The sequence below is a fragment of the Natator depressus genome, chromosome 11 (genome assembly GCF_965152275.1).
Source record: "Natator depressus isolate rNatDep1 chromosome 11, rNatDep2.hap1, whole genome shotgun sequence".
NCBI classification, from domain to species: domain Eukaryota; kingdom Metazoa; phylum Chordata; order Testudines; family Cheloniidae; genus Natator; species Natator depressus.
The window spans coordinates 73,424,026-73,436,340 of record NC_134244.1 but is presented as its reverse complement, the minus strand read 5'-3'; the positions used below and the strand labels follow the sequence as shown (position 1 = coordinate 73,436,340).

Here is a 12,315-nt window from a genome sequence, read left to right as displayed (position 1 = left end):
CGTAGCTGGGTCTGGGGAACAGGAGAAATAACCAACCAGATGGTGAGTGAGTGGGACGCGGTGACAGCGACACAGGGCAGTGGGGAGGAGGTAACAAGCACCAGAAGGGAAGGGATTTCCCCCACAGGTCTCGCCTGCCTGGCTCCGAGCAGGGTCAGATGTCACTGGGCCAGCAGCCGGTCCATACCACACTCACACCATGGCTGCACCTGTGGAGATGTCTGGTGTAATTTAGATTGCAATAGGACATCTACACTGAACACATCACCGGCCACTGACAGTGCCAGGGGGCATGAGGTGGAGCGACATGGTGCATCAACTATGAGAGAGGGACCGAGAGACTTTGTCCGTTGGACCATATGAACTGGAGCCATAAACTCACTGAACGTTAAATCTCACCAAAAGAGGGTCAATCCATCCTCATCATCGTATTCACTCACTATACTCCACACCTGAACATAGCCATTATATGAACAACATGCCCTCATATCTCAATGTCTGTCCTTTGACCCGTTAACCTTTTACCCCCAGTCGGGGATATTGCAGATTATGTATTCCTTAGCCACCCGATCTTAAACCGAACTTCGCAGCCCTTGATAATCTGTACGTTATTCCCTGATAACCTGAAACTTCTGTGCTTAAATTCTGTACTGTTCACTTTTTTAAAAAACATCATCTTAATAAAAATTTTAAATCTGTAAACTCTCCAGGGCAAGGATGGTTCCTCACTACTGGTGTGTCCAGGGCACAGCACAATGGGGCCCGCATCTTGGTTGGGCCATTTAGGAGTTACTGTAATATAAATAAATAAATAAGAAAGGAGGTATTAAGGAGAGCAAGTGAGTGCACGCAATGCCTCTGAGCGTGGTAGGAATGGCCCCTTATTGCTGTAGGAGAAAGCAGCGCCATCTCCCAGCCACACCTGTCTTGGGTGAGGGCATGGGCAGCAGGTATCACAGGCCAGGGGAGGCTCAGCCTCCCCAAACAGCCCAGCCTGCCCAGCCCAGCCCATGCTCTGCCCCCAGCCCCCACCTGCCTGCTTCCAGTTCCCTCTTTTCCGCTGGGACTTGGGCAGGGGCAGCCAGCATGTGGCTGGGACTGGGGGCAGCTGGGGCCGGTACAAGCACCGGCCTATGGCCAGGACTCAGGGTGGTGCTCCGGGGCAGGGGGTGGCTGGGGTGTCCTGGGACTGGGGGGCCAGTGGCTATGGTGGGGGGGCACCGGCAGGGAGGGGGGCGGGGACTTGGGCAGAATGGGAGAGGCCCAGGGCTAGGGTCCTGCAACGGGCAGGTCACGTGCTGCCCATAGGTGAGGGCTCTCGGAGGATCTCCCAAAGAGCAAATCAGCCCCCGGCCCCAGTGATTTTACATGTCAGTGACCCACCCAACATCTCCAGTGCTGGTGCAATGTCAGGGTTGAATTAGGATCAAGGTCACCACATCTCTGTGGCCCCTCAGCTCCGCAACGTTTAAACAATTCTAAAGTGAGATTCCCAGAGGCGGTCTGGTCTGTGCTCCTGTCTCTGAGAGCCGGTAACACGGCTTCGGTGCCTATGCCTGTCGGGTCCTTAGGCTTCCTAGGTGTGTCTGCAATCTGCGGGTACCGGGCGTAGGCGTGCCCAAGTGACTGCATACGCTGGGCATCACCTCTGGCTGGTTGGGGGCTCACGGGAGGGCTCGTGGGTCTCTTTTTGGAGTCTTTTTCCTACGTTCACCCTCTGGAGGGAGAAGGCTGGGGCGCTGGCACGCATGGCCAAGGAGACTTGGGACCAGGTCAGCCGCCTCTTGGATGGCTTCCTCCATAAGGAGAAGTTTCGATTTTAGTTCCTGGTCTTTTCAGGATCTGTGTGAAGGGGTGTACGACCCCTCGTTAGGCCACCAGGGACAGACCAGTCGCTGCAGGCCTCAGAAGGCCACGTCCCCTCAGCCTTGCTGCACCCGCTCCCAGTGGAAGCGACAGATAAAAGGAGGCGGCCCAGCCCAGCCTGGGCCGGCTGAGGAGGAGGAAGGACGTGTGTTGCAAGCTCCTGCAGAGAGGCTGGAGGCTCCCCAAGCAGTGGGAACCTGAGACCCGGACTGCACTGTGAGCGGCCAGGCAAGCGCAGAGGTTGACAGGGATGCTGAGCTGCGGCGAGCCGAGAGGTGTATGAGAAGCGCCCTGGGGTAGGAAGTGACCCAGGGAACGTAGTAGGAGCTGATGGTTCATCCCTTAACGTGCAATTCCCTGGCTTCATCGGGCCCTGGGTCGGCACCCGGTGGAGCTGGATGGGCCCGGGTGACCCTGCCACTCCCCCACTTCCCGCTAGGTTTGGCTACTGTTTGTTCTGCCCGGCCCAGAGGGCCAGAACCCCAACGGTGGTTGCCTCCTCCAGCCAGGATGCTCAGGGGCCACAGACTGTTTGTTTGTTTGTTTGTTTTGCCCCCCCGGGGGCGATGAACTGACTATTTGTTCTGCCCAGCCCAGAAGGTCAGGAACCTGAACTGTTACTGTCGGCCACGGGCAGGAGGCTCGGAGGCTACAGACTGCTTGTTCTACCCTGCCTGCGGGTTGATATTTGCTCAGCCCTGCCAGGGATCCTGAGACCCCACGGTTGCAATTATTTGATCCCACAGGGAGGCCAGACACGTGTGTGACGGCATGGGGGGCGGGTGGAACCTGGGCTTGGGGACGCTAGCCCCTGGCCTGGCCCATCCCTTCTGCCTCAGGCTCTTCCCCTCCCACCAGAGCCCAGAGCCCCACCCTGCACGGCCACCACCACCTCCCCCCACCCCCGGGCTGCCTGAGTGCCCCCAGCCCCGGAGAGCCAGGCGGGTGGCGCAGCCCTGCTCCCGCAGCCCCGGAGCACCAGGCAGTGGGGTGGGTGGCGTGGCCCCCCTACCCCAGTCCCAGAGCACGGGCAGTTGGGCAGGCAACATGGTCCCCCTCCTCCAGCCCTGGAGCACCAGGTGGGCACCTCCCCTTAGCCCCAGAGCACCCCCTCAGCCCCGGAGTGCCGGGTGGGAGGGCAGGCAGCATGCCCCCCCACCAGCACCAGAGCACAGGCCGGCCCCCACTAGCCCCAGCCTGGGGCCCTGGCCATGGGGGGAAGAGCCCCCCACAGCACAGCACCAGGAAGCAGGAAGAGGCCTGGGGGTGGAGCGTCAGTGGGGCCATGCAAGGCTGTTTGGGGAGGCTCAGCCTTTCCCGGCCTTCGATACCCACTACCTCTGTGTGAGGAAGTGTGCGACCTCCACACTGGATCTATGAGCGTGGCCCCCTTTGACAAACAGCCCCCCCCATCACAATCTGACGTTCAGTTGGTGAGAGAAACCCACTAAAACGTGAGTCTACAATTCCCTGGTCCTCTTTGCTCCTAGACTTAGGGCTAGGTTCAGAAAGATTTAGGCGCTTTTCGTCAGTAAAACTTTCGTTGGCCCAGGGTGTGTTTTTTTCAAACTCTTGACCGACACAAAAGTTGTACTGATAAAAGTGAAGCGTAAACACAACCCTGGAATGTGACTCACAAAAGCCAGCACGCTACGCATGGACCTGCCTACGCTGACAATGGGAGGTGCCAGCCACAGCCAGGAACCCTCTTTGGAGATACCCGCATCTGTTGGGTTTGCAAGAAGCCAGGGGAAACGACACGTCCCTCCCACCTTTGTAGCCCCCTGGTTAGAGCACTCACCTGGGACGTGAGCGACCCAGGTGACAGCCCCCCTCTGCCTGAGGGTGAGAAGGGATTTGGACAGGGATCCGCTCTTTTCAGGAGCGTGCTCTGAGCACTAAGCTATGGGATACTGTGCTGTGAGGCCCCGTCAGTCTGTCCTAGTGAAGCTGTTGCCCTCTGGATAAATAATTAAAGCTGAATTGGAGCAGGGGGACTGGACTCTGGTCTCCCACCTTGTGGGTGGGTACGCTAACCACCCTCCGATAGCGTCAGTCTCATGCGTGTGTTTTCTTGTGCTCTCTCCCTCTCCTTCAAAGAGTGATCTGGGCCAGAGCCTGAGAGAGGGAACATAAACATGAGTAGGACCCGCTTGCCGGGGGGTTACAGCACTGACCAGCGTCCAGGCCTGTGTCTCCAGCGCAGCTTTAACTGGAGAGACAGAGAACGCCTCACATCAGCATAGCCCCATGGTTCGAGCACCCTCCTGAGTCACCAGCTGCCCGGGGGGGCCTCTTACCATAACCCAGCTGTGGCTCTGAGGCCCCAGCCCCGTCTGGAACCAGGTCGGGGGAAGAGCCGTGCAGACAGCTGTGGGGAGCTTCAGACCCTCCACCTGCCCTGGGCCGGGGGATGGAGAATGGGGATATGGGCTGGGGGCTGTTCTCAGGCCCGCCCAGCCTGGGCACACGGGGGGTCTGTGGCTCCCCAGCCCTGCTCCGGCTTCCAGCTTGGCTGGGGGGCAGGGCCTTGAGGGAAAGAGGCGGGGCAGGGGTGGGGCCATGGAGGGAGCAGGAGCTCCTGGCAACTTACAAATGTAGATTTTTTGTTTTGTTCCAGAACTGCACTCAAAAGGAAAACAGTGTAAACGTTTAGCGCCTACAAGGCCACCGGACGTTGAGAAGAGGCGTTCGCATGGCACTTTTGCAGCCAGCATTGCATGGTAGTTATGTGCCAGGGATGCTAAACATTCGTATGCCCCTGCATGCTTTTGCCACCATTCCAGAGGACATGCTTCCATGCTGATGACACTCGTTAAAAAAAAGTAATGTGTGAATTAAATCGGTGACTCAGCTCCTTGGGGGAGAATTGTCTGTCTCCTGCTCTGTTTTACCTGCACTCTGCCACAGATTTCATCTCCTAGCCATCTCGGATGATGACCCAACACGTGGTGTTCGTTTTAAGAACACTTTCACTGCAGATCTGACAAAAGGCGAAGAAGGACCAATGTGAGATTTCTAAAGATAGCCATAGGACTTGACCCAAGAGTTAAGAGTCTGAAATTGGACTCCAAAATTTGAGCGGGATGAGGTGTGGCGCATGCTTTCAGAAGTCTGAAAAGAGCAACACGCCAATGTGGAAACGACAAGATCCAAACCACCGAACAAGAAAATCAACCTTCCGCTGGTGACATCTCAATCTGTCATCAACATGGGCGCATGACCTCTGGAATGGTGGTTGAAACGCGAAGGGACGTATGATTCTTCAGCACATCTGGGCTGTCAATATGCTGTGATGCCAGCTACAACAGTGCCCTGTGAATGCCTGGTCTCCCTTTTAGGTGACACTGTAAACGAGAAGTGGGCAACATGAGCTCCTGCAAATGTCAACAAACCTGTTTGTCTGAGCGACTGGCTGAACAAGTAGTAGGACTGAGTGGGCTTGTGGCCTTTCAAGTTTTTCATCGTTTTATCTTTGAATGCAGTTATTCCACTTCTGTTAGGTGTGAAAAATGCAGATTTTTCTTCCCCATAATTACAGCACTTACTCCTAGACGACATTTGCTGACTGGCTTTAGCAAGAATCATGAAAAATGGGCCTTCACACAGTTAGCACTGACTGTCAGCCCCTGCCATGTCGTGATACCGTTCAAAGCCCCATACACTGGTTTGAGGAAGGTATTTTAGTGCTTGTAGGCCCGGAATGTATTCAGCTGATTTTTAGAGCCCGTTAGACTTTTGGTATGTTTTTCAAAAGCATCTGTTTAAAATAATGTAGGTCTGGGATCGGGCACCTGACAACACAGATGGGGGCCTAGTGGGTTGTTCAAAACAGGTTAGGCACCAGGGGCTAACTCCACAAAAATATTGAGGTGGGCTTGGCTGCTACTTTCACTTTAGCTACCTAAATCTGACACTGAGATGCTGCCGATCCTCAACCCCCCCACAGCTACGGCCTAAATGTAAGGGGACTGTTGCCCCCTTACTAACAGTCAGTGGGGGTGTTTTGGTTGGCTAGCTCCCAGTCCTAAAAGGGGGAAGGGTCAATGGGAAACCAGGACCCTGAGACTGATAGTCCCCAGGAACAATGGGGAGAGGCCAACGCTCCAGGTCAGCCTGAATGACAGGGCGGGCAGGCTAATGAGGGAGTCAGGAGGCCAGGGGAGTCCCGTCCTCCATGTGAGCTGGATTTGCCTGGGTCAGACAGACAGAGTGGGGCCGAGCTAAGGAGAAAGCAGGGGCCCGAGCTGAGCTGGGGGGAAGAGCTGTGCCGATCCAGAGGGGCCAGTAAAGCAGCCCAGAGACAGCAGACCTGTCCTGGGAGCAACCAGAGCCCGAGGGGCCAGAGAAGCAGCCCAGGGAGCGGGAGGCAGAGCAGCAGCCGGGCAGAGACCGAGTGGTGGGGCTGGGGCGGGAGCCGTCCGGAGCTGGGTGTGGTGAGCAGCTGGGGAGAGCAAGGGGGACCCTGGGGAGCGGGCCCCGCACAGGGAGACGTCTCAGCCCAGAGGCTCTGCAGGCCAGGCTTGGATTGTAACCCCGACAGGGCGGGGGCGACACTGGGCAGAAGGGTCCTGCCACTTCGAGCCTGAGAGCGTGTGGCCACCACCAGAGCGAGTGTCCAACCCACAGCATCTCTGCAGCACGGCCAGGGCCAGAGAAGGGGCCTGGGACCTACAAGGAGCAGGCTGTGAACTGCCCTGACGTTCCAGAGACGCTGTTTGTGATGTTCCCTGCCACAGAGCGGGGTGATGTGTTTCCTTTCACCTTTCCCATTTTCCCTTATTCTTTTTAAAATTAATTGTTGATTAAATAACTTGCATTTGCTTTAAATTGTATGTAGTGGTCAGTGGGTCAGAGAAGTGCCCAGTGCAGAGAGTACCCCGGAGTGGGGACACCCTAGCCCCTGTCCTAGGTGACTACCACAGGGTTGGGGGTCGAGCCCCCCAGGACTCCTGCGCCCAGCCTTGTTGGGGTTACGAGGACTCTGCCAGACAGGAGAGCGGAAGGGGAGTCCTCGAGGGCAGGGAGGCCACTGGGTAAAGGAAGTGGGAGCGAGGACTCAGATCCTTTCGCTAGCCCACTTCACCGGGGTCGTGCAGAAGCTCGGAAAGTTCCCCACAAGAGCGGGACTATTCCCCCGCTTACAGGAAGAAGGAGGTGCCTGAAAGTAGGACCCACAAAACTCAGCGTGCGAGGCATCTCCACACCGACGCTAACCAACGGGAAAGGCCGATGGGAGGGGTGTGCCCTGAGCCCCACCCCTCTCTGGATCTCAGGTTACGAGGTCTGGCTTGGAGAGAGGTACCTCCCCTGGCTCCCGCCCGCCCAGCTTTCCCCCACCCCCTGCCCTGCCCTCCCCTGCCCTGGCCGTACCTGGCTCCAGCCCGGCCCTGCCGCGGGGTGGGACCAATACTGCTGCCAAGGCCGTCACGAGGGAGGTGTGGGCCCGGGGCAAACCCCCCCTCCGCCCCAGACCCCGCCCCACTCCACCCCTTCCCCCAAGACCCTGCCTCCTTCCACCCCTGAAGCAGCAAGAATAATCCCATACATTGCATTGATGGTGACTTATTTGCCTGATTTGAAACGAGACCTAAAGGACCTGAGTTTCCTCGCTGTCGATAGCCCCCCGCTTGGCCAACCAGCACTGAGACGCTGAGGTGCGGGCGGCTGAGAGGTCTCACCAGAGGTCCCACAGGACGGCCCAGGTCACCATCAGAGCGGATCGCTCTCAGATCCAGACCCACCTCTTTGTGAGGACCTCCCGCGATAAGAGCAACCCCCTCCCCGCCCACCCTCCACATTCACCCCTCCTTGGTAGAGAGAGGGAAACAGGGAAAAAAGAAGCAAGAGAAGAGGAGAAAGGAGGGAGGAAAGAGGAAAAGGGAAACCAAAAAGGATAAACCCCAAGGTCCCCAGTGATTCCAAGCGTCAAAGTGCTCGGTAGGAAATCACATTCTGCCCCCTTAAGCCAGTGTTTTCTGTGCCGAGAATTCTGCCTGCAGCAGGTGCATCAGACCCAACAGGTTCCAAACCTCTCGCAGCCTCCGACCTTGTCAAAGGAAGTTCGTTTTCTGGCACAATCAGTGGTGGAAAAGGAGAAACTCCACAGAGGCTCCTCCTCATGCTCACGACTTGAATCCTAATTCTCTCCCCGTCCTCGAGGGGAGACCTGGCGAAGGAGACGTGCGGCTGCAAAGCCGGGGGGGTCTCAGCGACTGCCCTGGCCCTGCACCTCGGCCCTGCCCCGCTGATGTCGGGGTCTCTTTGTGAGGTCACCCCCTCCCCACCACCTTTGCCCAATGGGCTGAGGTCCTGCAAAAGGCCTTTGTGATGTCACTGCCCCCCCTCCCCTCCCCTCCAAGCTGATGTCCTGCCCCTGCCCAGCCTCTGTGGAGCTTGGAGTTGTTGCCCCCGGATCTCCGCACTCAATGACTGGTGAGTCGGGGGTGGAGCCGGCTATACAATAAAACACCAATTTTTCATAAATTAGTCGATTTAAGGCCAGAAGGGACCATTGGAGCATCTAATATGACGCCCTGTATCTCCCAGCCCTCCCGTGTATCACAAGAGCTGCTTTTTGATGAAAGCACCTTCCCGAAAGGCATCTAGTCTTCACTGGAAGACATCAAGAGATGGAGAATCCATCACTTCTCTTGGCAGTTTGTTCCAGTGATGAGTCACCCTCCCTCTTACAAATCTCTGCCTTGTTCTAAGGAGAATTTTTCTGATTTCTGCTTCCAGCCATTGGTTCTTGTTCTGCCTTTCTTTGCAAGACTAAAGAGCCCTTTAAATACTTGCTGTTTTCTCTCAGCGAAGGCACTGCAGGCTGCCATCAGCTCACCTCTCCATCTTTTTGAAAACTAAACAGACTGAGTTTTTCAATCCCTCCTTATAAGTCTTCTCCATCCCTCAAATATGGCTCTTTTCTGCACCCTCTCCAGTTTTTTTTAACGTTATTTTTGAAATGTGGACACCAGAACGGGATGCGGTATTCCAGTGTCAGTCTCCCCACTGCTGAATCACCTCCCGTTCCATCCTCTGTTTATCTATCCATGGATGGCGTCACGGACTCACAGGACTTGTGCTCTCTCTCAGCCTCGTACAGTCCTTGGGAGGAACCTCCTTCAGTGTGACAGCCCTTCTCGGAAATCCACTCTCTCGAGGGTTAAGCCGTAGGCCCTTCCGCCTCCTGGAACCCCTCTTCTCTGAGCCTTGAGCATGCCTGTCTGCCGTGGGTCCCCTCAGGGAGTCCCCTCACTCTGGACCCCTGGGGCCTCTACTCCCAGAGGGAAGAACGCAACCCCGATCCCGAGACTGCCGTGACTCTCAGCCAGCGTAAAAGAGAGGGGTTTATTGAGCATCTGAACACAGCACAGGAAACTCTCAGGGCCTCAGGCCTAACCTCCCTCAGCACAGTCCATCTAGGTCTCTCCTGCACCCGTGTGGGCTCTGGCTGTTTTCTCTCCCCAGTCCAGAAGCCCCCTCCTTCCAGCTAAGCGTCCGATATCAGCTTCCCACAAGCCTGTGTCCTTTGTCTTCTGTCCCAGGTGAACAGGCTGCCTGGGTCTCCTCTATCTCAGCCTCTCCTCTCCTCCCTCTTTTCTTTCCCCCAGGCTGGAAGCAGTCACCGGGTCTTCTCTCCTCAGCCCACTGTCCTACTACTGGCCCGACCTGGCTGTGACTTCCAAGCTGGGCCTCCCGCTCACCAGTCGCTGGGGTATCCATTCTCCAGACCTTTGCCTGAGGGCCCAACTGACAGGCGAGATCACCGCTGGTCCTCTGTAACAACAAACGACCTCTCCCACCAGTGCCACCTCGTTAAACAAACAGCACCCAGGGAAACTGAGTCCCACACGTGGCATGCAAACCATTGAAAAACCAAGAAAATCCCCCCGTCATCACCGATGGCTTTGGCCCTGTTCCCCACAGCATCGCACCGGGAGCGGATGTTGAGCGGCTCGCCCGGTATGACACCTAAATCCTTGACAGAGTCACGGCTTCCCGGAGTACAGTTCCCCCTCGGTGGCCTGCCTGCTCTGTCCTGCTGCCCGCTCCCACTGCGCCAAGAGGGGACCTGGTGACTGGAGCTGCTGTGGTTGTGTGAGAGCGCCGGGCTGAGAGACCAAAGGGCACCTCCGTTCTGGAAGAGAGGGGTCTGGCCGGTAGGTACAGTCGCCCCCGGTTTGGGGCACAGAAGGGGCTGTGGCTGGCAGCAGCTTGAAGCCCGTCCCCGAGCTGCGCTAGGCACTGTTTGAATGAATGCAACGTCCGTGTTACATACGGGCTCCTGGTGCTCGGTCGGAAGCACTGAACTGCCTCAGAGTTCTCTGTTTGCAAGGTCGGTGCCAGGAGATTAGAGAGACAAGGCGGGGAGGGGATCTCTTTCATTCTCCAACTTCTGCTGGGGAGAGACCAGCCTTCGAGCTCCGCAGAGCTCGTCCTCAGGCCCTGGTCTCTCTCCCCAACAGAAGCTGGTCCAATAAACCATATGACCTCCCCGGCCTGGTCTCTCGGTGTTTTCTGCTCCCACGGGCGTGGCTGGGAAGGGCCACAGGGCTCAGCAGGCTCAGGGAGAAACCTCAGCTCCACTGGAGACAGGAGGGGAGCAAACCTCACAATCCGTGTGGTCACTGCAGGTCTGTGCATCTGCCCCCTCCTCCCTCAGTGGCAGTCTGTGGGGGAGGTCTAGGGTGGCCAGAGGTCCCGATTTTAGAGGCACAGTCCCGATTTTTGGGTCTTTTTCTTATATAGGCTCCGATTACCTCCCACCCCGTCCCGATTTTTCACACTTGCTGTCTGGTCACCCGAGGGAGGTCTGGCAGCCCCCTCCCCAGCCACAGTCCGTGCGTGCCCAGCAGTCTCTGTGTGTCTCAGCAGCCCCCTGCTCACTCCCACGTGGAGCCCAGATCGGGGTGGGCTGGGCCTCTGGTTTGTTTGATCCCTGAAGGGTTTTCTGGGCACTAACTGGGACTCCAAGTTTCTCCTAATTTGAGGAAATCCCTGTGAAAACTCACCTTTTCCGGGGGTCTGTTTCACACCCTTCGTCAGAGACGTTCCCCATTCTTTCTCCAGTTCAGCTGGCAGCAGGTCTCGTGCGAGGGGCGGGGGAGAGCTGAGATTTCAGGCTGCCGTGTTATGGCGGGATTGCTGCGATTAACTGGCTGAACGTGCTAATTCTGAGGACGAAACGGGGAAAGGGGCAGAGATCGAGAGTCAGGGAGTGAAATGGAGAAAATACAGGAAGCATTTCGAGCAAGGGCGAAGTGCAATGACCAGAATCCAGAATATTCTCTGCACCCCTTGTCTAACTCTGGGCCCGATTCTCTTCCGCATTGACGGCCCTTTCCCTGTCTCCGGCCGTGTCTGGAGGGCTTTATGCCCCGTCCAGCCCCTTCACACTGCCAGGAAGGGAGAGGTGTGATGGAATCTTTGCCCAAACAGGAACCAGGCCCTGTGTCACCTTCATCCTGGGTTTCCGATGACCCCGAGAAGTTGGGGGGCCACTGGCACCTAGAGCATGGCCCTGCCACAGAGGCCCCACCCCCGGTCATCCTCTTCCCCCGAGGCCCCGCCCACCCACTGTTCACTCCTCTGGCCCCCGAGGTCCCCCTACCTGCCCCTCGCTCCTCTCCGCCTCTTCCCCCAAGACTCCACTCACCCCCTGCTTGCTCCTCTCTGCCCCTTTCCCCTAAGGGGGGCTACCGGGGGGCCATGGGGCCAGGCACCCGTCCCTTTTCTCTGTCTTCAGTGAGCGGGGGGCCGTGGGGTCCTTGGGGAAGGAGGTGGAGCAGGACAGGAAGAGGCACGAGAAGACGGGGCCGCGGGGGAAAAGGCCGAGGGGGGGTGGGGCGCAGGTTTTGGGGGAAGAGGCGGAGGGGGGATGGGAAGAGGCAGAGCAAGAGCAGGGCATCGGGCTAAGAGGCAGAGGGGAGCGGGGTGCAGGCGGGGCCCCCACTTCTCTGGAGCTTCGCTTCCAGCGCTCGAAAGATGACCACGGGCCCATGGGTCTCCGGAGGGGAGACCCGCCCCACATCCCCAGCGTTTCCCCCCCGCATGGACGGCCTTTTGGGGGAGGCTCAGCCTCCTCTGGCCTCTTCTACGGGCTGCCCGTGCTCAGCTCCTTCCACGCGCTGGAGAGGAGCAGCACCCAGGGGTGGGGCTGAGCCGGGGGGCGCTGGGTGAGGGGCAGAGGCCTCGGGAGCTGAGACAGGCCTCGGGAGCAGGGACACAGCATGAGGCACCATCCCAGGCATCCCCATGAAAGGAGCAGAACAGGGTTTCCTTGGGGTGGGGAGTGTACGGAGAGCGTCCCAGGGTCGGTGGAGATGTATTGCCCTGGTGAGCAAGTGTGGCTAAAACACAGGCCTCGCTGTGAGCAGGATTTGAACCTGCGCAGGGAAACCCTATTGGATTTCGAGTCCAATGCCTTAACCTCTCGGCCATCACAGC

At 57.7% G+C, this 12,315-nt stretch overlaps 1 non-coding gene across 1 annotated transcript; it reads right to left on the bottom strand.

Annotated features, from left to right (window-relative positions):
* Positions 1–12,233: 12,233 nt before the first annotated feature.
* Positions 12,234–12,315, bottom strand: TRNAS-CGA (transfer RNA serine (anticodon CGA)). Its single transcript has one exon. It is a non-coding gene; the product is annotated as a tRNA-Ser (tRNA).